We start from the raw sequence: 25,148 nt of genomic DNA on the forward strand, positions 1-25,148 counted from the left end.
ATTTATTTTTTTAACGGGAAAAGCCAAATTAGGCATTTATTTAGTATGGATGCAAAGATTGCATTAAGGGCCTAAACTGGCCCCTCCAGCCCTTTTGGAAATACAATATGAAGGCGAGGCCAAAGTTTGAGTTCTCCTTCCACTTGGCCATAAGAAATTTCTTTGTTTTCGAAATTATAGGGATTCTTTTATTACATCTGAGGTGTTGGTATCATGTTGTTTTTTGTCAAATAAAGTGTTTTTCTAAAAACCTTTTTAGTGGTGGATGCCCAAACTCTAATCATTGTTTTTTTTTTTTTTTAGAACTGAAGGCTGTGTCAAGGACAGCCATTCTTTTGAAACAGGAATGAAAAGTATTGGCAGGACACAGCTTTAAAGCTGAAAAGCCATTTTTTTTCTTAATATCTAACTGTTTTGTTCATTTCAATTTCTTTTCAGTGCCGCATTCTGCTGAAGAGCCAGAACTAAACTGATGCTTCAGGGTGAGACTTCACTTTCCATCACAACTTTCAGCACAGGTAATGATCTAACACTGAACACGCACGCTCATGACGGCTTGACTTTTTGCAAACAACAAAAATAGAGCATACAACTGGGCAAACTATTAAAGTATGTATTTTTTTTTCCCTTTTTATTCTTATATTTTTGCCTGAAACAAATCCTATTTTCACCATTTTTTTTTTTTTTTTTTTCATGCAGTACCCTGACTTTCTGAACAAAAATCACATCATGTGGTTGCAACCTCAGAAATATACCAAGGAGAGATAAGGGTAGTACTTAACCTGTTACTGTGGTGCTGATAACAATAATCAAATTAAATATAGATATCAAACAGATAAGAAGAATTTTGAGTGTATTTGACTTTAAATACTTCAATTGAAATAAAAAAATGAGTGCAAAAATACCCTCGGTATATAAAAAACAATCGGCGGCATTGGAGATCAAGTTCATGTCAAGATGTCAGTTTAGGTAATATCCTTAATTGGACAAATGTATTAAAATACTTCATTTTTATAGACATCTTGACATTTCAGAGACAATGACTTGTTTTGTTAACAACAACAACTTTGATAACAAAATATAAAGGTCAGCTGTCATCCATATTGTTGTGCACTTTTCTTCTCTAGCCTCACACAGGGCACTTTTGGTGGCGCAGTGAGTGGAGCTAGAAATAGGTTGGGTTAACAGAAATAAGTTTCTGTCAAAGTCTGTCCTTGAGGCACAACACATACATAAGTCAATTATCACAACAGATGTCCTGATATAGATGTTGCAACCTATAATCAATGGTATATCCAATGGACTTCCAATCAGCACTAGGTTCCGGCTCAGAATGTAGACATGACAACCTGATTAATAGCCATGTCAAATGAGATTGTTTGTTTCCCCACTTTCTGACTTTACTGAGAATAGCAGATTCTGAGAATCACTTGATTATGGCAGCACTAGAATGATTTTCATTTAAAAAATGTGATAGACAGAGGCCTTTTTCCCTCTGTTGGACTGATCTGGATCATTTTCAAATATGATTATACAATCACTTTTGAGAGTATTTCATATCTTGTATTTTGTACCATGAGACAGATGAGACTGGGCTCACTTGCATCGTGGGCTCACTTGCATATTGATCTACATTGTCATTTGCGTTGGTTTCCACAGGCGGGCACACGTTCAAGATTCAAGATTCAAAGCATTTATTGCCATATGTACGGTGTAGAAAAGTGTTTCCCTGTACAGTGTAAAATTCCTTCTTTGCTGTCCGTAGTGCATTTGGACATGTGCTGGTAGGAAGAGTGTAGACAGTATTATAATACGGTTATATACATATCCGGTTATATACAAATACGGTTATAATGAACATTGCAATAGAACAGTGGGTATGCAAAAAGACATTTGAGTGCAGCTTGGTGTGCATGTCACAAAGTGCAGGTGTAAGGATGAGTGCAGTTTAAATGTGCAGTTACATGTTGAAGACACAAGGTGTTGGCACGTGTATTGGAGAAGTGCAGAATATCATCTACCTAAAAAGAAGAAAAGCCTTAATGAGTATTCACAATTGATTTAATTTCTTTTTTTTTTTTTTTAAGTTTACAGCTTAAGGATGTGTTTTAAATAAATTCCTCTCTTTTTTTTTTTTTTTTTTTAAATACCCGAAAATTATACAGTCAGTATGCTTTAAGCCATTACGCTTTTCTCAAGATCTCTATCCTTTTCGTGAATTCAAAAAGCCAGCTTCGGAAAGCACCACAGCTTAGAGCAGCCTCCTATGCCTACAATTGTAGCTTTCAAAGTCCAAAACATGTTCACATTTGGGTTCAGTTATAAAGCATTTTGAGGTCATATCACATTATCTGTGTTCTCCCACAAAATCGACCGTATGGGTCATAAAAGCAAACGGGGGGAAAACTACCTAAGTCCCTGAAGACATCTCACAGCTCTTGTAATTATGACCACAGGAAAAGTGGGTAATATATCGCTAGAAAATCCATGCTTGGAGGCAGGTCGGGGTTGCTGGATGGAGACCTGTGTTCATCTCGGTTGGCAGCGGTCAACATTGAAAGCGCCACTGGGAGGAAGGCTGCAGCAGGTGACTGTGCTGTTCATTTCCAATTTTCAGTTTCAAGGCAAAACTGTGGTATGAAAATCACAGAGGCCCCTATAATTCTAAAGACCTTCAGCCCCCAAAATAAACACACTTCTCTCATGCTGTGGTCTTGAAACCAACTGGATTGTTCAAGTGTGACTGGTTGATTTTGGAGATATTGGTTTAAAGCAATGCCCTTCTATGGTATTCAGTGGCCAGAAATGTATTATATATGTCATATTCCTTTCGCTCAACAGCAAAGTTTCTTCAAGTAAGGATATTGTACTAAGCATGAGAAAGATAAGTTCAGTTTTGAAAGTGTAACGCAAGTACGACTGTTGTCTTATAGTGTGCAATTATAAAGGAAATGCAAAAACCTGTTAAGTATATTTTCTTTTTAAGTGGAAGTAGCTTGATAGTTTGTTAACCCTCTTGCAATCTTAACATTGTGTTTACGCCCCTTGTCCTACGGGTCAAAATGACCCATAAGACAATCTTTGTACCCTAGTGGTGTACAGCCCACATGGAAACATAAACAAAAAAGAAGCATCCCTTTTTCTAATTATGGCGTCTCTTTAGGAAAAGTCATAAAATTTCAAGTTGGAAAAAAATAGGTTAAGGTGTTTTTTCTACAGCTAAACATGGTAGTGGGTCGCTTTTGACCTGCAAGACAACATAAGGGTGAATAAATAAGACTTGGCCACGATTGAGGCCGTTTATGGACCCAAGTGCAACACAAGACGCCACACAAAAGAGGGAGAGAGAGAGAGAGGGCTCAAAAAGCAACAAGTTTACTTCGGGTACAGCAGCAAGTTAACAGCTACTAGAAAATGCCGACGATGTTGGGAACTGGAAATGGCAAGGTCGGTACCAGCAGGCCAGGCAGGATGGTGCTACCATTCACAAGGCGCTCGGCCAGTACTGTGAGGACAGGCAATGGAGTGCTGAGGTTCGGAAGGTCGAGTTGGCAAACTGCTACAAGGTCATGAAATCATGTCACTGGCCCTCTGGAGAAAAGAAGATGGAGTGGGAGACACAGCCCCCTTACAGGATTGGGGCGGAAGACAGCGAAGGGAGCACGATAGCAAGAGGAGATACACACAGAAAGACCAAGAGTGACGGCGAGGATGAACCCCAATATAGACTCACAAGGGGGGTGGTAAAAGGTGAGGACCTGCAGGGAACTCGAAGTCAAAGGGAATCAAAAAGCGACGACGGGCAGGGAACTCGAAGTGGACAGCAAAAAGACGAAGACTCCCAGGGAACTTGAGGGGTTACCGTAAAAGGCCAAAACACTTATGAACAAACCCAGAACGATAGAAAGACAAGAGATGGGTATGAGGGCACAGAAGAACAGAACGCAGATGGGGAGAGGAGTACCCCCGCCTATACAGGCTAAGAACAACAGGCAAGACATGAGAGTGAGAAGGCAGGGAGTAACCCTTATACAAACTCAGAATAACAGGCATAATTAGAGTGGTACAACAGGAATGAGAGGAGCAGTGTGGCTGGGACCCAGCAACTTGTGAGCCTGAGGCTTTTAAGCCTTGAGCACAATGCCATACTGTGGAAGTGGATGTTCTCAAGGAGATTTCTCATAATGAGGAGTTAATTCAGATGATTCGTGTCGCTGACGTCCTCCCGGACGTCTTGAGGCGAAGAACATTCCTCCTGTCCTGCTGTCTAATGGCCACACCCACTGTGTGGAGATTTAAGATAAGATAAGATGAGATAAGATATACTTTATTGATCCCTATAGGGGAAATTCTTTTGTCACAGCAGAGCAACAGCAAGGATAAGAATAGATAACAGAATGGAAATAAAGACAGCAAGGGTGTGAATAGACAATCAAAACCACAACGACCAGGATAAGAACATAAACAGTGACAACAATGACAAAAATAAACAGAATGCGAATGGAGTGACACCAACAAGAATAAAAATAGACAACAGTTAGGGCATGACGTGTGAATGAGTGAGGTAGTGAGGTAGTGGTAGCACAGATGCACTTCTGGGCAGTCAGAGTTGTGTGCTGTCCAGACTGCTGTTGTTCAATCTAATGGCCGTGGGCACAAATGAGCATCTGAAGTGTTATTGTTCTGCTCTTGGGTGGGATGAGCTGCTGGCTGAACAAGCTGCCCCTCAGCCACAGCTCGTATTGCAGGGTGTGGGAAGGACTGTCCAGAATAGCTCACAGTTTGTCCTTCACCCTTCCCAACACCACTGATTCAAGATGGTCCAGGTTCAGTCCCACCACCAAGCAGGTTTTCCTCACTAGCTTTTTGAGCCTGTTGACCTCACAAGCGAAGAAGAGTGCGCTGGCTACCATATACCAGTAGAAGGTCTTGAGGAGCTACAGACACCGAATGACCTCAGTCTCATCAGGAAAGTTGGGAAAGACTCTGGCCGTGATCCTGAACCTTTATTTATCAAAGTATGTCACGATGTGCTGGGGCAGACTCGAGCAGGGAACCACACTTCGGGGCAGAGATGGGTTGAAAGCACTTTTATTTGCAACCCATCCCGTTCCGCCACCTCAACCAGACGGGACAGGACGGGACTGCAGAGGTTGGGCCTGGACAGTACGAGTTGCAGACTGGACAAGTTGCAGACTGGACGAGTTGCAGACAGAACTGCAGAGGCTGGGCCTCGACAGTACGGGTTGCTGACGGGGCGGGCCCCAGGCAGGGTGGCAGACTGGACGGGTTGCGGGAGGGAACAGAGGTCACGCCGGCCGACTGGGCCCGGTTGTGACTCGGGAAGGGAACAGAGGTCACACCTGGGGTCCGGTGCTGGGTATGGCAGGGGTGCGGCCCAGTCGTGGCAGGGCTTCACAGTAGCCTGTGAGGACCACAATCCCCCGGCTCCAGGCAGAGAGTGCCGCTGCCCTTTATAGGGATCTTGATTGGCGGCATCTGCTGCAGCTGGCGCCGATTACAATGGGGATCAGGTGTGAACCCTGACAAAGTAACTATGAATGAATAAGATATTTTTTGACCAGGTAATAATCCGTTACTTGAGTGTGTTCCAGCATCCTCCAAAAGAGATACTGCCCATTTAAAAGTGTCATAGCTTGTTACAGTTAGTATTTTTTTTTATTTTTTATTTTTAATTCAAATATTCATAGTGCTTCAAATACAAACGAACACAAACATTCAAGCTCAGATTATAAAACCTGCTGAGATGTTGTATCCTCTTCAATACAAGGTTCTGCTCCAAAGTGATTCCTTATTTGTTTTTGCTCCCAATAACCGGTGCAAAAATTCTCTCCAATTAATTGTTCTCATGTGGAGACTCAAGAAGCCAGAACATTCCAGACCAAAAGGGTTTCAAACACTGATAGTACAAATGAATAAACCATTTAAGATAAATGTCAGTAAAGATTCCAAAGCTGGTGCAATAAGAATAAATCATAAAGTATATATTAAAAAGTCCAAAGGATCATTAAAGAGCAGAGTCAAGGTCTAACTAAAACACCTTAATGCACGCACACACGCACACACACATGCACACACACACACACACACACACACACACACACAAAAACAGTGTCGTATAAGTGGGTTCTGGGAACCAAGAGGTTAAACGTGACTGTTGAGAGGTTCGGTGGCTTTAAGCACTTCGGGACAATCGCTGACATGCTGACCTTCAACAGCAACACTCTAAACACAGGGATGCTGTGTCACAGCCAATCTGCATCGTGTGGATGAAGGCCAGCCTCTAACGGCTTTTACATCTGTCACATCGGGGACCTCCTCACCTTTTTGCCTCCTGCAGATCTGTGACCACTGGCCAGCCGGGAGACTCCACTAATAACCTCTGCTTTCAGCTGCTGCCATCCGGTAGGAGATATATAGGCCTCCCTCCATTCAAACAAACGTCTCAGATATTAGGCCACTGAACAAACACAACAACCCGAGCCCGCTGTGCCCTGTGTCCTGAATGACCTGACCTGTGCTCAGATGCCCAGACTGTGGAGCAGGCTGGATACTCCGGGAGGGGGGTCACTAATTAGGCCTTTTATAGCTTCAGTAATTTATCTGAAGAGTCAAGTGATAAATGAATGGTTCCCATGCAGGAGAGTATTTTCTTGGTGTACTTGTCAGATTTGTGTCTAGAATTATCAGTGGAGTAGGCTACCTTCTTTGCATTTTGTTCATTTTTTATTATGTATTGATTAATTTTGCTGTAAGGATAAGAACTGTAATGACAAGTAATCGGTCCATTGAGTTTTTCATGAGAAACTCAGAATTCCCTGACAATTTTCAAGAAGCGTCTGCTTGCGTGTGCCATGTGTGTCAACATTGGAAGGTCGGAAAACCGCAACAGTGCACAAGCGTTTACATTCATTGCAGTGTTCAGTGTTCACAAAATCGTGATAATTGGCATGTATTGTAAAGAGCATATCGTAGCGCGTTTGTCAGGGAAGCACCCGGGTAATGGTAAAACGTCTGTTTAAAAGCTGCTATTAGCCACAGCCACACCACATAAGCTTGCAATACAACTAATAGTTCCCACCCAATTCCAGGTAAAAAAAAAAAAAAATCTGAATTCATTGCACCCAAAACCACACCCACAGCACTCCAAACAACATAAACCCCAACATTTGTGACAATATATCACATCGGGGGAAAAAAATATATCAGATTAGCATTCAATGACTGAGGAACCCCCCTCGCTGCACCCCCAGCCTGAAGACAAATAATGACATGATTTGCTGAGATGATTTCTGCTGCCCGAAGCAGGACAACACATTTGATAGCATCCAGCTCTGAGCTCTGGCTTGTACAACCATTGGACTGATATACAGTAAGACTAGAAGCAGAGGCCCGAGCACTTGTAGATGACAAAGTGTTGACACTGTTATAAAGACGAAAAAGATGAGCAAAAGCAAAGTGATTTGACTTTTTATTTTTTGCATTGTTTTTTATGACGCATCACCAGAATCCATAAAACACAAATGCAGACACACAAAGACTTTGTTTCAGACCATGATGGAATTACTAAAGGTTGACCGTTACCCTCTAATCCACTTTATTCTCTCTCAATGTCCGGGCTTGAGCCCTAAAGTTGGCCTTGAGGGAGCATGAAAGCCAATTAAGTGATTTGAACTACACTAAGATGGTTCCTGGGTGGCTGTAAAGACCAATAAACCAGTTTGGAAATATAGGAGAAAAGATGAAGACCGCTCCCGTTCCACGTTAGACTTATTCTTGCTCTTCGCTTTCCTCTCTCGAGTGTTATTCCTTACTAATGCTTGGCTCTTTGTTCCTGAGCGATGACAACAATCATGACCCTTTATTTGTGTGACAAACCAAGAGAGTGAGATATATATGCATCGATGTAAACACTGCGGCCAGATGGAAGCGCTGTAAACGTAATGGACGCTTCCATTTTCATACAGTCTATTTTGTGTCCATTAGCCATTTACCTGCTTATTCTTTCTTTTGAGCATTAAGACCACAACAGGGTTGACGGGGCCAAATCAGTGGTTCTTGAACTACTGGTCATGGATTTGAGTTTTTCCGAGTAGTTCTTTATCAAGGTTGGTTTAGGTCAGTCTTTCCTATAATCATTGTCTTAATACAACAGCTGAGTAAGTCATGGGAGGTCAGTGCTATTACATCTGCGGTCGTCATGAATCAAACCAGTGGGGGGGATATAGCCGAGAGAAGGGCACAACCTTTGTCATCATTATACTGAAGACCCTACAAAACGGTATACAATATCAAACATTTTTTTTTTTTTATTTGACATCTAAAAGCAAGTAGGTTGAACAGTTTTTATCAAAGCAGACAGCAGGGATGCCAGGATTCCACCAGGGGCTGACCAGGCTCACAAGAAGAGGGAAGCGCTACTTATCCATCTGGTCAGTTTGCCTTGATATTTAGTTTGTGGTATTTAGAGCAATTTGGAAAACAAATGTGTGTGTGTGTATATATATATATATATATATATATATATATATATATATATATATATATAAATAAGTTTTGTAAAAATATAGCTGAGTGTTTAAGTATCAATTGCCCATGTTGCCATCCTGAGGCTTCCAGAAAGAGCTCATAAGTTTAATTCTGCGTATGGCCTGCTGGATATAAAAATGTCTCTCTGCGGTGCAGAACCAGAAGTGGTTTCTCTTCAGCAACGTTTTCTGACAATATAAAAATCTATTTCAGTGATATACATTATATCAGCATGAAAGGTTAGATTTGAGCCAATGATGGCATTTGTCGAACATCGGAAAAAGCAGCCCATGCTTTTTGGAGGTTTCCTTGAGAGACAGCCAAGACAGAGGGGAAGGAAATTATTAAAGAAAAACGTTAGAAGCACCTCCTGAGGACCAAGTGGAGCCGCATACTTCCTTCAGTTAGAGTGTGAGTGGTGTGCCACTCACGCGTCAAGTGTGATGAGTAAGTGGCAATTTAATGTCTGTGTGAATTCTAACACATGATGCCGTTAGTTTCCAGCTGTATTCTTCTGTAGTCATTTGCTTTTTTATTAATTTAGCAGTTGTTAATTAAAGACACAATCTGATGCGTGTGAGTAAGCATACATGTGGATTGAGGTTTTGTTGGAGTGGCTTAAGAGAATGTCTATTTTGGTTCACATACTGCAAATAAAATCTAGTTTTCAATCAGAGTAGAAGAAAAACATTTGACTTTCACCTCTGAGCACGAACACGGCTTCGCAATAGCGAGGCTCAAACACACAAGGTTAAATATCATCATCAAAGGTAAGCTTTCGTGAATTTTAACATCAAATAGAGACATAGAGTCCAACAATTTATATCACTTTATTTTATTCAAAAAAATAGAAAGGAATTCTTGATATTTCCCACGTTTAAGCATCACTATCCCCTGTGATGGCCGAGGGTATACCAGATGGTCTTTTTTCACTACATAATGACTCATTAGATACCAGAAATATTTGAGGCAAGGTTAAAATATGCTTCACTGGAAGCCCTAAGACACAAAGGAACAGAACTTTGGAAATGAACCTATAATATAATACCAATCAAAGTCCTTCAAATCAAGGCGACAGTTGTTTAAAATGTCTCATTGGAGTGATGATTGTGTCGGTATTAACAATTGATGTGTGTTCAGTTTAATTTGCAGACATGATTGATGGCTCTGAGTCATTCGCCTAATTGCCACAACACGCTTTGAGCATCTTGCTTTACATGTTTTCATCATCAGTGAGTCAGCTCAGTTAGTCTTATCATATATTCTTGAATCGCTTAAAAGCCATTGTTTTTTGTGTTTTTTTTTTTTTTTTGATTATGTCATGTATTGATTGAAGCAATAAAGTAATCAGCATGTATTGTCTGAGGTTTATTTGCATGTAGTAAGTCAAATATTTCTCTAATTGTTTTAATTCAAGATACTCACCGTGAGCCTTAAAAAAGTAATTCAAAAATGCTTTTAATTAAAAAAAAAAACATCCATTGCAGTTGTTATTGTCCCCTGCTCACCGCAGTAAGGTCACTGGTTCGATTCTGAGAGGAGGCCTTTCTGCGTGGAGTTTGTATGTTCCCCCAATTGTCTGCACGGGTTTTGGCTTCATCCCGCAGTCCAAAAACAATTGGTTCATTAGACTTGACGTCTGGAGGAGAGAGTGAATGGTTGTGCCTCTGTAGCCCCGATTTGCACGGTCAGAACTTTTTATAGTACCTGGAAACTTTTCAGGAACTAGCACTTTTTTGTTCATTCGGACTTATTAAGGAAAGACCTTGGACCTCAGATCCTAGAACCATTTTAGCCCCTACTTCGAGCCAAGACCCTGGCTCGATTGCTAGAGTTGCCAAGAGGACTGCATGAAGCATTGGAGAGGGAAAATAGATCCACTGAAACCCTTTAACCCCGTTGACAGTTAATGGTTATTATTCCCGCTATACACAGCTTGAGTACTTGGGCAAAGGGTCCAATAGTGTGATCTTCCTCTTTTACGGTGGTTTGTTTTTGAATGTGGCGGTAAAGGTTCACGTTGCACACGTTTGTGTCACATGGGCCCCTACTGCCTACGCAGATGCCTATGACTATCAGACTTTTACTTCACTTGTGTTCTCACCTTGGAATTAATTTATGGCACACTAGTGCTTTGCAGCAGATTTTAAAATCACATTGGGTTAGGTTCAGGTCCATTTCAGAAAGCAGGAGTGGTTGTGGGATGGATCAAATATTTCAAAATATTTGTTTACATCTTTTTTTCTGCATCAAAGCATATTCTTCATGTGTATTTTTCTTCTATTTTTGTACACAGTTTTCATGAACCGTCTGAACGCCGCCTGCTTACATGTATCCTCTCTGTATAAGCACATTGGTCTTACTTATTCTCACTCGCTTGCTCTTCAGCCACACATACACACTCACTGAATTGAGAACATCATTAAAATATTATATTAACAGATAAAACAATCCGCTTCTCAAAGAAACAAGCAAACAAACAAACAAAACCAAGAGAAGACATGGTTCTGCATAGCATGAAAGTGAAGGCTGCATCATCAATTAGATTAAAAGTATCAAGGTGACCTTAAAACATTTGCAAACTGGACTCTCCTAAACATGAGCTGAACTGACTGGACTTTTCTTCTTGTTTATCACTGTGTGCCTGTGGTCAAAAGATAGATTTCTCTGAGTGGAGGATGAATTCTTTCATACTGTTGTGGAGGCGGAATGGCAAAGGCTTGTTTGAAAGCAGTCACTCTCCCTTAGACTGTAGACGACTCTCAGCTTTTTAAAAGAGGGATCTAATGCACACTGAAGAAACACAGGAATAAATGTTTAATTTGTGGGAGCATGTGCTACACTTATTTACATTTTTTTTCTTATGTGAACAATAACAAATAAAATAATAAAACAATTGCTTTTAGTACATTGTATGTGCATTATCTCCAACTTTAGTTCCTCCATCATTCATTTGCAGTGTAGAATAATGTCACAAAACAGATGCCAAGGCATTAACCAAAAGAAATTAAAGTTCAATATCAATAATGTTGCGATGATGAAAAAAGATGAGAGGAAAATGAATAAAAATGTATAGTAGAAATCTGTGGTGAAAATGAAAATGTCTCTATCACTGACGTCCATGTCAAAGATGTTAACATAGCAGGCTAAAGCACTCAAGGAACTTTTAGAACACCATGCTCTATAATTCAAATTTTGGTTAAGCGCTGATATAAGTTGCTACAGCAAATGTTGATGTTTCATAACAGCATCACCCACTGGACGGCCATCCTGACAGGTCCCTTACTGTAAACGTCATGCTCACACCTCTAATGAAAAAATCAACTTAATATTACTTTGCGTTCTGGGGCATTTTAATTTATTATACCTTTATTATACCTCTTCTTAGAGCAGCAATGCAGCAATGTAGTGTTATTTTTAACATTAAAACTTCCTTGTTTCTTCTGTTCTTCAGAGTGTTGTTGTTTTTTGTTGTTTGTTTGTCTGTATGTTTACATTTGAAAATCTTCTGCTTTCTCATTAGATTTGATATGTTCGGCTAATTTTCTGTTTCAAGAAAATCCACCTGGCACTTCCAATGTTAGTGAAATATCCGTGAAATTATTTAACAGTTGCAAATAATTAATATTCATGACATGACATCAGCTTTAAAGTGTTTTTTTTTTTTTTTTTTTTTTTTTATTAACAAATAGACTGTATCCAGATATGAACTAATAGTAAACTATTCCTTATACTTTTGTGTTTTGTTTCATTTTTTTTAAGTTACATGTTTTTTTTGTTCAGGGCAACTTTTCTTTTAATGATGGACAGGAGATCCACTTGTTCGTTAGTATACATTTATCTTGTAGAGGGAAAGCAACAGGCCACTTCAAATTTGGTGGACCCACAAAAGCCACTATCCAGGTTTCCCTGATAGAACTGGTTTTCAGTCCTGACAGGTGCAGGTATGTTTAAAAGAAAATTAGGTATTAAATATCTTTTTATTCTTCCTGTTATAACTACATTACAAGAATTAGGTGTCACATTGACTTGACATCGGTATGGATTTGTATGTGCGATTTGGGCATTTCCTACCGACTGCATTGTATTTCCTCATTCTGACTTCTTATCTTGTTGTTTCAAATCTGTATTTTTTCCTGTTCTTTGGCACCATTGTGACTCATGAGTGGTGAGACTCTCTATCATTACTTAGTGCAAGACGCTTTAATCAAAGAATGAAAGTCCACATCAGTCGTGTCTGCGAGATCTGACACATCATTTAGGACACACGAAGATACACTGCAGTCATGTCACAGTTAATGGGAAATAGCGTTTGTTCACAGTGTACGCTAAGGAAGGGAGATAGTAAACAGTGTCTTCAGTCAATCTCCAGGGATGGCATGGGAGCAAAAAGGTGAAGGTTGGAAAGTGACGGATGTAGCAAGAGAGAGAGAATAATCAATGAAGAATTGGTGAAGTTGAAACAACACATCTGTCTTGAGGGAACATAGTCACAGTTTCAGGAAAACTGTAACAGATTTACAGGTAATTCTGCTGGAGACTGTAACATCTGTCCAGTCTTAGCTCTTAGAAATTTATCACAATCACCCTTAGATAAGTAAATAATCAAATAAGTACAGGAATTAAGAAAAAGAACAGTAACATTTTCTGTTGAATTCAGATGAAAATAAACAACCAGTGCTGTGGATTAATCAATTTTTTGCTTGATATTTTGAATCATTTAGATTATTTGTCTTTTTTTTTTTTTTTTTTAATGTTTATTCATCTATGTATTTGTTTATTTCTTGATTTGTTTATTTATTTGAAAATTTCACTGTTTTTTCATTTGAATTATCAAGGTTCACTTTCAGTGACTGATACCAAGATGTTTTAACAAAACCTGTGGAGGGAACATAAGTCTTCTTTTTTCATTCATGTTTGTGAACGGAAATTCAGTCAGAGGCTTTTTTACTACTTCCAGCTATGTCTGATTGCATGATTGAATATTATCTGACTTGATAAAGTTTCCAGTCATGCTAATAATTGAAATTAGTCACTTGGGCTTTTGAAATTCACAACAGGACAGTTGTTACCACAGCAACACAGGTGCAAAGCATTTTAAAAATTACTTGAATTTCTCTTTTGTCAGGTGTGATGATTTTGCAACCTATTCTTCCCTGGTAGCATTGTAAGTTTGATTTGAAAGGGTCCTGGGCTTGAAAAAAAATCCATTATTTGTGATTTATTTCCTTTCTCTGTAACTTTTTTACTTACTGTTTTTCCCCAATAATATAAAAGCAAGTGATTTATACATAACATACCATTAATCCTGCATTTAAGCTCGCAGGGATGGAACCTATCCCAGTTGTTATTGGGCAAGGGACAGGGTGCACCATGCGCTGATCGGCAGTCGTTCGCAGAGCCACACAGAGACAGACTTTCACTCTGTCGTTCAACATCCAATGTTTCTGATTAACCTTCTGCATATTTTTCGAGTGTGGGAGGAAACCCTCACAGGCACGGGGAGAACATGCAAACTCCACACAGAAAATCTCCTGTGGGAATTGAACCAGGGTTAGGGTAAGAGTTCCTTCTTGCTCTGAGGCAAGACCACTGCATCACCCTGCCTCCCCGAAATTACAGACAAACATTCAAAATTAGCCAAAAGTTTGTTTCAGCAAGAGTTCAATTCCGGGTTGACAATGGATGGAGTTCTGATGCAACAAGTTGACAGAACACTGGTTTATGAGAATAGGCAGGCTGAATTTTGCTGTTATCCTAATTTAAGAGACCTTGTGAAACTTTGAAGGGATTGTTTTCCTTCACTGCCTTCTCAAAGTTTTACGCGTCTTTGTAAATTTGAAGTGTGTAAATTAATTGAAAATATCTTGAAAAAGTGTATTTAAGCGGTCCAGCAGTGTCACTATGACAGCCGCATCTGATCATCGTATGGGCATCATTTGAGATACACCGTATTTGGATTGTTTGCCTTTGATTTATTTGAGCGCTGCAGCTAAGCAGACATTGCCATTTCTCAACTTGTCTTTGTACCACAAAATGTTCTTCAGGTTTAAAAAAAAAAAACGGGGATGACCATCACTTGAGATTATTGCTCAGGGATAGATGGTTGAAAATAAAGGTCTCCCAGGACAATTCTGAGGCTGGTCAAAGAAAAGGATCTGAGCAAAAAATACATTGTCAAAAAATAAATAAAATAAAATAATAAGTAAAAACAAAAAAGTTTAGTTTCCAACACTCTGAAGATAAGAGCATCAAGTTGTAGTATCCACACTTAGTATATTTTGTATTGATTTGCTGATTATTTATTTTTATTATTATTAGTAGTAGGTTTATTACTTGTAGTTGTAGTACTATTGCTATTGTTGTTTTGATTCTAGTGTGTCACCAACATGTCATCATGTGTCAAAGCTTATCATGTGCATATCAGAATGTCAACCTTTGTAAAATAGACTTACATGTTTAATTTTATTTGGAATTACACATCTTTGCAGAGATTTTTTAAAGGCAAATCATTGCAGTGAAATTCAAGATCCCCAGTTTAAGGTTCCCAAAATACTACAAGTCCCTTTTTTAAGCTGATTTTACAATTTTCAAGCTTGATTTTGACCTTTAAGTTGAGGTTTAAAACTCACAAGGCCTAGGAGGGAGGTTAAAAGCCACAACTCTTCAATAATTGCATCAATAACTGCTCTTTTCTTCAAAAGGACGTGATGGACTTCACAAAACAAACAATAAATAAATAAATAAATAAATAAATAAGAACACATTAAAACCATGGAAATCAATAAGCATGTTAGCAAAACACAAAGAAAATGTCTTGCCTTACATAAAGGCAAGAAATATCAAATGATTTTCAGAGAAAAGCAAAACTTTGTAATTATGTTATTACAAAAGTATATATTTTCATTTTTATCAGTGCTTTCTTGAGCAATATAGTGGATATGACTTATGCTCTACCTGTTGCTTACAAAGGAAGAAAATGTAAAAACAAAAAAAAAAAAAACAGTGTTAAAACTCATTGCCAACAGGAGCGGGCTGTCATTAACATGACTATGGATAGAAAAGCCACGCTAGGTATGTGACAGCTCTATCTGCATGTGTCATCCTGATAAATAAATGGTTCAAAACATCTCAGCTGAATTCAGTGTTTCTAAACTAAGCTGCAACATAGCAAAGCATGAGAAAATGAAGAAATGTAGGGGGAAATTTGTCATTTCTGGAGATTAGCTTGAAGGGGAATGACTTTTATTTTGCCAAATGTAGCTCACAGTTGTTTTGACAAAACCAGAAAAAAAGTGGTGGGTAACTGTTTTTGTCACTTGCTAGTCGAGAATCGGGCTCAAGTCAGAGCTAGAATACGAATCAAATATCATATTGAAAAATGTGAAAATATATGGAATAAATGATAAAAATATGCTTTAGAGCCTTATTTACTTCCTTGTAAACATACAAATCATATTAATCAGTGGCATTCCTTTTTCAGGATTTTCAAGATGTATTTTAAAACTGAAATAAAATCTAAAAATACAAATAAATCAGCAGAAATACCTTGAGGAGAAATTTGCAGTGAGACAATCACTTTTATTCAAACAGACAATTTCTAAGTACATTGTTTTTCGAAATTGCAGTGTCAGCAGTTTGATGATCATTTCCTGGTTGCCGAATACATCATAAAGTGCCACAAAACATTGGGGATTTCAGTTGTTATCATTAGTAAATAATTGAATATTGGTTATACCTTAGCAATGTCTGTGAAATTTATCCTGGAGGGGTTAAACCACGACACTCAATTTACTTTTACAGGAAATGGACCAAAGTGTTTGTTGTAGCGGATGCGAGAGACCGCAGGGAGTTGTGCTAAATGTTAGATTAAACGAAGTAGTGCAGTGGTTTTGGTCCCAATTTGTCTGTTAGTTTTATCAAAAAAGGAAATGTTGGTTGTTTTTATTTCATCACGGGGGGATTGGAAGGATTTTTGGGGGGATTTTTCACTTTGATCCGGGAAATAATAAGAAAACCTATGAGTTGATAGGTGATCACAAGCCGAAAACAACCAGTGGTTGCACCAAGTGTTACAACATTTGGCTCTGGAGGTGAGTGACAGCTCTCCTGGAGGGCTTTCAGCAACAGTAGCAGCATTCTAGCCTTTTAGCCCAATGGAGCAGAGGAGAGAGAGAGAGAGAAAGAAAGAAAGAGAAATAGAGTGAGAAGGAGAGAGAGAGAGGCACTTCTCAAGTTTTCACAGATACACGGATGAGGGCATTGATGGTGAAGTGCCAGCTTCACCTAGACACTTCACCTGGCCCTTCAATTTTTTTTTTTCATTTTACATAATGGCCAAAGGTGAAGCGGATCAGTACAGTTTGACACTCTCTGGATCACACATGTGGGTCCCTCTCAAAAATGTTCCAGCAATGGCTGAAAGTCATGTGTGATTCAGGGTCTGATTTTCAAGGGATGTTTGCACCGGCAATTTCACACTTTTAAGTTAACAGGAATATGCTGAAAAGCTTTACAATTTCTTAGTTTGAATGGTGGCAACCTCTTTTTCTGTAAATCATTTATGTCATTTATTTTTTTTAATTCAACAAAAAACATTCATCAGATCAGTAGGGGATATTGGGAATCGTGAGACTTCATGATGAGGGTCGTGATGCATACATACCGCAGTCAGGGGCAAGTGAATCCACAGGCTGGGGTTGTAGATATAGTGCTGGCTTTGTGTCTCCCTGTGTGTTTCTTCATCCATCTATCAGTACGTTTCTCATCAAGTCTTTCTGCACCTTGTTGACAAAGCCTCCGTTAGGTGGAGCGCTGAGTGGCAGCCTCCTCCATCCAAATCCGTTTCAGTCTGTGCTTCTTCATCAGGATTTTCATTTGGTCTTTGTATTGGCTTCTCTGGCCAACAGCAGCGGCCAAGATGTAAGTGGCCATAGAGATCTTTCCGTGGCAGCCGATCTTTTGGCATCCTGATGACATGGCCAACCCAGCGGAGCTGGTGCAGGCTGACTGGCTTCGATTCTGACAAAGTTGGTCTTGCGGAGTATCTCCTTGTTGGAGACGCGGTCCCTCCAGCATATATCAAGGATGCATTGTCGGAGTCTGATGCGTACAGTGTCTACGTTTTATAAGTGTAGAGGAGTGTTGTTAGGACTACTGCCTGGCAAATAGGTACTTTAGTGTGGAGGTTGAGGTGTTTGTTCTGAAAGACTCCGTGTCTGAGTCGCCCAAAAGAAAATGATGCTTGCTTGATCTGGTTTTGAATGTCCCTTTCCATGCTGTCGTCGCTGGAGAGGAAGTTTCAGGGGTATTTAAAAGATTCTGTAATTCCAAAGGGCTGGTCTAAAATGATGAAGGTTGTTGTGTGAGATTGCAGAGTAGCTGCCCACTGGCACAGTATCTCGGTCTTTGCTACATTTACAGAGAGACGCAGTCTGCCACTGGTACTTGCGACAGCTGTGAGTACAGCTTGAAGTGCTTGTGGTGAGTGGGCCACAACAGCACAGTTGTCTGCATACTGTAGCTCAATGATGTGCTCGGAGGTTACTTTTGTGACAACCTGAAGCCTCCTGATGTTAAAAATGTTTCCATCGAGCCTGAAGTCTACTGTAATCCCATTGTCCTTCCTGAGTTTTTCAAATAGCAGCAGTGTCAAATATGGCAGGAAGATATTAAAAAGTACTGGAACAAGGACACATCCCTGACGCACACCAAAACAGACCCTGTAAGGGGCAGATTCCTGGCATCTCATAGTGACATGTGCCATCATCTCAGTTTGGAACTGTTGAAGGAGTGTAACAAATTTTCTTGTGCAGCAAAATCTCAGGAGAATACTCCATGGGAGCTCCCTGCTGACACTGTTGAAAGCCTTTGATAGGTCAATGAAGGCCATGAAGAGGTACTGGTTTTATTCTCTGCACTTCTATTTAAGTTGTCTTGCTGTAACGACCATGTCCACAGAGCCACAGTTTGGACTCAGAAGGAATCCACACTGTGATTCAGGCAAAAGCTGCTCCGAGATGTTATCCACCAGTCTGTGCAGCATGACTTTGGCCATGACTTTGCGGGCAACCGCATGTAGTGAAATGCCACAGCTATTGCCACAGATGGACTTATTTATTTTGCCTTTGTAGATGGTGATGATGTTTGCATCCCTCCACTGTTGAGGGACTGTTTCTTGCTGCCTGAGGTCTGCAATAATAGAGTGTGCAAGTGCATATTTGAGGATCTCTGCAGGGATGTTATCAGGGCCTTGGGCCTTGTTGTTCTTCAGTGATCTTACTGCAGGTCTAACCTGTTGGTGGGAGATCAAGGTCTGTAATAGTGGTGTGGTCAGGTAACTCATCCAGCACTGAGAGGCTGGTAGGACTACAATAATGTAGTCCAACAAGTGCTGATGTTTAGAGGATGTTTTGTGTTTATTTTTGAGCTGGAAGAGGATGTTTGTGATGGTCAAGTCGTTCTCAGCAAAGACACTTAACAGCCGCCGGCCTTTGGCATTGACCTGACCAATACCTTGATTCCCAATGATTCCCTTCCACACCTTGCTGTCCTTCCCCAGTCTGTCATTGAAATCACACAATAAGATGACCTTGTCCTCCTTAGGTATGCGACAGAGAGCCTCATCTAATGCTTGGTAGAAGTGCTCTCCCACTTGTCTTCGATGGAGGAGTCAGAGTATAAACTTTCAGAAGGGTGCCACATCGCCTCTTGGCCAGAGGGGTCCTAGTGACATAAGCTTTTCATTTATGCTTATTGGTTTCTTGATGTCTTGGTAGAACTGTGGTTTTTTGTGTGCCAGTCCCACACCATACTGATGCTGTTCTCCTGTTGGGTTTCCCTTTCAGAAGAATGTGTAGCCTTGCCCTACTTCCATTAGGGAGCCTTCATCCAGGAACCTGGTTTCACTAAGAGCTGCAATGTCAACATTGTTAACTGCTAACTACCGTAGATAGCCCTCTGCCACTGATGTGCAAGGTTCTGACAAGGAGCTTCCAGCGCAATCAAACCTGCTCCCGTCACCAGACACCCCATTGCCACCAGACTTCTACTATCTCCGGTTGCTGGTCTCACAGAGGTAGAGGTGGATACCTGCGCAGGGGAATTATTTAGAGTGCTGCTGGGGGTGCACATGTCATAGCAGTATTTCTTCATTGCAAAGAGGGCCTAAGACAACCAGGACTTGCAAGGGGCTGCCAAAGCTCCAATTTTCAGGAGTACCGCCTATCATGTGCCTCCAGCACAGGGCTTTTCTGTCGAGGTTGGCTCCTTTATCCTCCAGGCTCACCCACAAGGCAGTGGGGCAGAGGCTGATAAGAGCCAGGGCGTATCCACTAGGATCAGCACTATAGTGCGCACTACAACAGTGGGGCCCATTGCTACTCCCAGATCCTTGCCAAGTTAGCATGGGGCCATATATAAACATACATTTAAACATTCATCCATACATACTTGCATATAGTTAGAGTGTAATCAAAAAATATTAAAAAAAAACGACTAGAAGTTATATATGAAGGGAATTACTAGCTATTTTAGGGAAAATATAGGTCAAAAATAGAAATCAGAATAGAAATAAATTAAAAAATGACTAAATGGGGGCCATTTCCCCTAGAATTTGCTGGGAAGCTTGTAGGATGTACTGAGAGTGGCCTGTTTATTTGAGGGTAGGCTCTTGACTGGAGAAGCTCCACACTCGCTGATAATTTTTATATCTTCTGCATTATGCTTTATGCATTTTAAACATTGTCCAGTTGGCAAAGCAGCTTAAAAACATTTTTCTCAGGAGATGATTTGGAGGCGAAGGCTTCTTGATAGTAAAAAGCTTATCTTTGTCCTTGAGGATGATGACGTGCCCGTTTGTGACAGAGGAGCTCCCATCCATTCATCCTTTAGGTTAAATTACCGGGAAGTAGCCTAAAAAAGGTAAAAGAAGAAAATCTTTTCTCTCTCCCAAACATTCTTCTCTGGGACCGGAAGCCCATCGAAGCATTTCAGTGGGCTTGTGATGAGAGGGCCTAGAGAAAGCTTAGACCAATACAAGCTGTAATAAAGAAATCACAGATCCGCTATAGATATTTAACTGTGTTCAGTTCAGCAGGAGAACCCACACACTACTTGACTGCGCTAATTAGCTTTCAGCTTCCTGTTGTACATCTTCATAGGTTCAAATTGTTCCTGGAGGGCCTGTCTTTGGCCCTTGTGTTTGCAATACACACGCACACACACACACACACACACACACACAAAGACACACACACACACACACACACACACACACACACACACACACACTTGTGCAATTAAAGATAATACAGTCAATACATGTGTGTTAACAATTTGCACACTGCCTGTGTTTATTCTAACTCTTATCAAGATTTGTATTCCATGAAAATACCCTCCACAAATCCTTCTTTTAAAAATCACAACTAATATTTCATAATTAACTATTTAGCTGCTAATAAAAGTAACAGTGCTACAAGTCCTGTCGGTACAAAATCTTCTTGGTTTTTATATCATAACTGTTGCTCCGGTAATCCATAAACACAGTCATTTGGACAATCTCTGTCAGGCCAAAGTATGCACAGGAATCAGAAACTTTCCTGCCCCCCTCCCACACACACACACGGCTGATGTGTATCCAACAAGTTACAGTGATGGCAAATAAATAAATAAATACAAATCAAGTCCTCATTGATTTTGAGTCAAGGCTCTTTGACAAGGGCAATACAAATATTAGAGGTCATGATTCTTGAAAAAGATGATTTCAAAAAAAAAAAGAGCAGAAGTTTGTAACTTCATATTTTTTTTGTTCAATGGTTTTAGTCTCCCAAAGAAACACGTCACTTGGACACAATAATGCCTACTTAATTTGGATCATCTAGCTGTATTAATGTAAATGTTTTGCTTGGACGTCATTGTGTTTTAAGCTGTCTTGTCGATTTGATCCCACATGTTACCTGTGTATGTCTACACTTCTACAACAATAAGTGTATGATGTTATCAAAACTTAGTGTACAACCATGATTTATGCAAACCAGATATTTTTCGAGCCTATTTTTTGCAATTGATTTTGAATTTTATTATTTTCTTTTATTAAGATGTGGTTGTATATATATGTATATATGTATATATATACATATATATATGCTAAAAGAGAAACACTGAGAAGGCCAGAGGGCCTATCACAATAGGCGTGAGATTTTGTAGACCGAGAAAAAGCATATTACAGGGTGCCAAGGGAGGAGCTCTGGTATTGAATGAGGAAGTCTGGAGTAGCAGAGAATTATGTTAGACTGGTGCAGGACATGTATGCTAGCTATGAGACAGTGGTGCGGTGTGCTGTGGGGGTCACAGAGAGGATCAAGGTGGAGTTCGGACTCTATCAGGGATCAGCTCAGACCCCCTTGTTTGCAGTTGTGATTGACAGGCTGACAGATAAGTTTAGACAGAAATTGCCATGGACCTCGATGTTTGCAGATGGCAATGTGATCTGTAGTGAGAGCAGAAAACAGGTAGAGGAAAATCTAGAGAGGTTGAGGTATGGTCAGGAAAGGAGAGGAATTAAATTTAGTCGCAGCAAGACAGAATATATGTGTGTGAATGAGAGGAACCTGGGTGGAACCATGAGGCCATAGGGAGTGGAGATCAAGAAGTTTGAGGACTTCAGGTACTTGGGGTCAACAGTCCAGAGCAACGGAGAATGTGGAAAAGAGGTGAAGAGACGGGTTCAAGCAGGTTGGAACGGGAGGAGAAAAGTGTAAGGGGTACCATTTGGTAGAAGAGTATCGGCCAGAATGAAAGGTAAGGTGTACAAGATAGCGGTAAGACCAGCCATGCTGTATGGACTGGAACAGCAACAATGATGAAAAGACAGGAGTCAGAGTTAGATGTCGCAGAGACGAAGATGTTGAGGTTCTCTTTGGGAGTGACCAGGATGGATAGGATCAGGAATGAGTGTATCAGAGGAACAGCACATGTTAGATGTTTTGGAGAGAAGGTCAGAGAAGCCGGACTGAGATGGTTCGGTCATGCGAGAGAAGGGATAGTGAATATATTGGTAGACGGGAGCTGGAATTGGGGCTGCTAGGCAGGAGGTCTCGAGGAAGACCAAAGAGAAGATTTATGGAGTTAGTGAGAGAGGATATGAAGTTAGTTGGTGTGCATGAGGAGGATACAGAAAATTGGGTTAGAGGGAGAAGGTTGATTCGCTGTGGCGACCCCTGAAAGGAAAAGCCAAAAGAAAAAGAAAAAAGAAAAAGAAGAAGAAGAAGAAGATATATATAGAAACGGAAACACTTAAACAAAACAACGCAATTCCAAGTCAATCACCCTTCTATGAAATCAAACTGTTCACTGTCATTTTGACTTGTTTTAAGGACATTATATCAAAGTTGAATCAGCCTGTAGTGTGTTTTTCCACATTAATTTTGAGTGTGACTCCAAGTCACAACCTCCATGGGTTAATACATTTGATTTGCATTGATAAGTGTTGTGTGATTTTGTTGTCAGCACATTCAACTATGTAAAGAACAAAGTAATAAGAATATTTCATTCATTGAGATCTAGGATTTGTTATTTTAGTGTTCCCTCATTTTTTGAGCCGTCTAATATATACAGTATATATTTACTTCTGATGCTGTGGATTTGTAGATGCCTATCCTCCAGGGCCTTTCAATACAAAGCAATCTCCTTTTCCCCGTCCCTCCATCCTTCAGCGCACTTGGAGAAATACTGTTTAAATCTACCTTTTCAGAGTATCATTCAAAACACATGTCATGAAAATCACTGCTTCCCGGTATCTATCAAAATAAAGTGAGCAAATTTTTCACTCTGCGGCACGGTGCCGCAGTGCTTAGTGCTTCGGCCTTACGATCCCTGTTTTGGTTCCGACAGGGGACCTTTCTGTTTGGAGTCTGAATGTTCTACCCGTGTCTGTGTGGGTTTCCTCCGGGTTCTCTGGTTTCCTCCCACAGTCTAAAAACCATGCAGCAGATCACTTGGAAAAATTGATATGTGAATGAAAGAGTGAATGGTTGTTTGTATATGTGAACCTGCGATGCCAGGGTGTACCACACCTCTCATCCGATGGCAGCGGGGAAAGGCTTCTGCATCAGCGGTAGACTTTAAATGGATGCAAAGATTGCCCTGATGTACAATTGAGAGTGAATGGTTGTCTGTCAACGTGGTCCTGTGATTGACTGGCAACCAGTCCAGAGCGTACCCAGCCTCTCGGCCAATGGCGGCTTGGATAGACTCTGACATACCTCATGACCGTGATTAGGATAAGTGGATGGAAAGATGGTTGGATGAATAGAGTTCTTCACTTAATTATATATTAAAATGCACCAAGAAAGGAAGATTCCCTGAAAGAAAATGTCTTTAAACAACAACAATATTGAGACACTATATATAGTTTTATATATGAATTTTTTTTTTTTTTTTACATTTTTTGACACTACTTCTTCTACCAATAAAAATCTTCATCACCATAAAGTTTGCCCAATTTACCAATGACTATAGATGATACAAAAAGTAAATAAATGAAATACTGACTTTTTTTTTAATTTATTTTTGCTATTGCATTTCATTTTTTGGTTGTTTTGGCTGTTTTTTTTTCTTTTAAATATATTAATATGCAAATGTTTACAGTATTCAATATTTCCATCAAGTATGTTTTATTATATATATTTTGCCTCTCAATAACACTCTCACAGATAAGCAATCTATTTGTCTTGATTATTTCATTAAATTTTTTGCTGTTTGTTTTTCAAAAATTTTCTGATGCAGTTTCCTTTTTCTAATTTCAGCTGACTATTAGACATGTACTAGGAAAACAAATAAATTATTAAAATTAACGATAAGATGCCGCAGGTCACCCCTTATCCCCAAAAAATATTAATAATTATCCATGCATAAAGTATTTCTGGGTATTAAGAAACTGATAGAGGAGCACATCCACGCCGATCAAAGGAAAACGACACAAATCAAACGTAACTCTCTCCGACATGCTGAGAGTCCGCGTTTATCTGCCTCATATAACCAAGACAAAGATACACCCACTCAAGTCCTCATTATATCAAACAGTGATAAAGGAGGTTCAGTCTCAGCTTCTATTGTCTTCTTCTTCTGTCTTCCCCCCTTTTTTTTCTTTTTTTTTGAACGTCACAATCATTGGGTTGCATAGCGTAGTCCACACTGTTATGTTCCCTCAGGGACATTTAAACACAGAGTTTATGTCGCCCTTAGCTTTATTTTTATCCCCCGTTCATGTTCCAATGTTGTAGCCTGGACCAATATTTTTTTCCCCCTCACACAAGATCAATATGAGGTTGATGTATCTTCCTAATATAAACTTTTACTACGGAATCAACGTCTTGTGACAGTACTTGCTGTCTGGGTGGATTATCAGGCTGTAAGACAATAATGATGTTGTGTGTTTATGCTCTGTATGTTTAGACTACAAAGTGAGATGGTGTCTGTCTTTGTACATAAATGCGTGTGTATGTGTGTGTGTGTGTGTGTGTGTGTGTGTGTGTGTGTGTGTGTGTGTGGGCACGAGCGGCCCTCTATAACTACAGGCTCTGATCACAGATAACCTC

At 40.0% G+C, this 25,148-nt stretch overlaps 1 protein-coding gene across 2 annotated transcripts in view; it reads left to right on the plus strand.

The window, feature by feature from the left end:
* Nucleotides 1-443: 443 nt before the first annotated feature.
* tenm3 (teneurin transmembrane protein 3) overlaps nt 444-25,148 on the plus strand; it is a 366,691-nt gene continuing 341,986 nt past the window's right edge. For both annotated transcript variants that reach the window (XM_086142740.1, XM_086142745.1), the window contains exon 1: nt 444-518. The gene's annotated coding sequence lies outside the window, so the exon portion shown is untranslated. The remainder of the gene's footprint in view (nt 519-25,148) is intronic.

The sequence above is a fragment of the Fistularia commersonii genome, chromosome 35 (genome assembly GCF_037954325.1).
Source record: "Fistularia commersonii isolate RoL2024-O1a breed Wild chromosome 35, RoL_Fcom_v1.0, whole genome shotgun sequence".
Classification (NCBI taxonomy): Eukaryota; Metazoa; Chordata; class Actinopteri; order Syngnathiformes; family Fistulariidae; genus Fistularia; species Fistularia commersonii.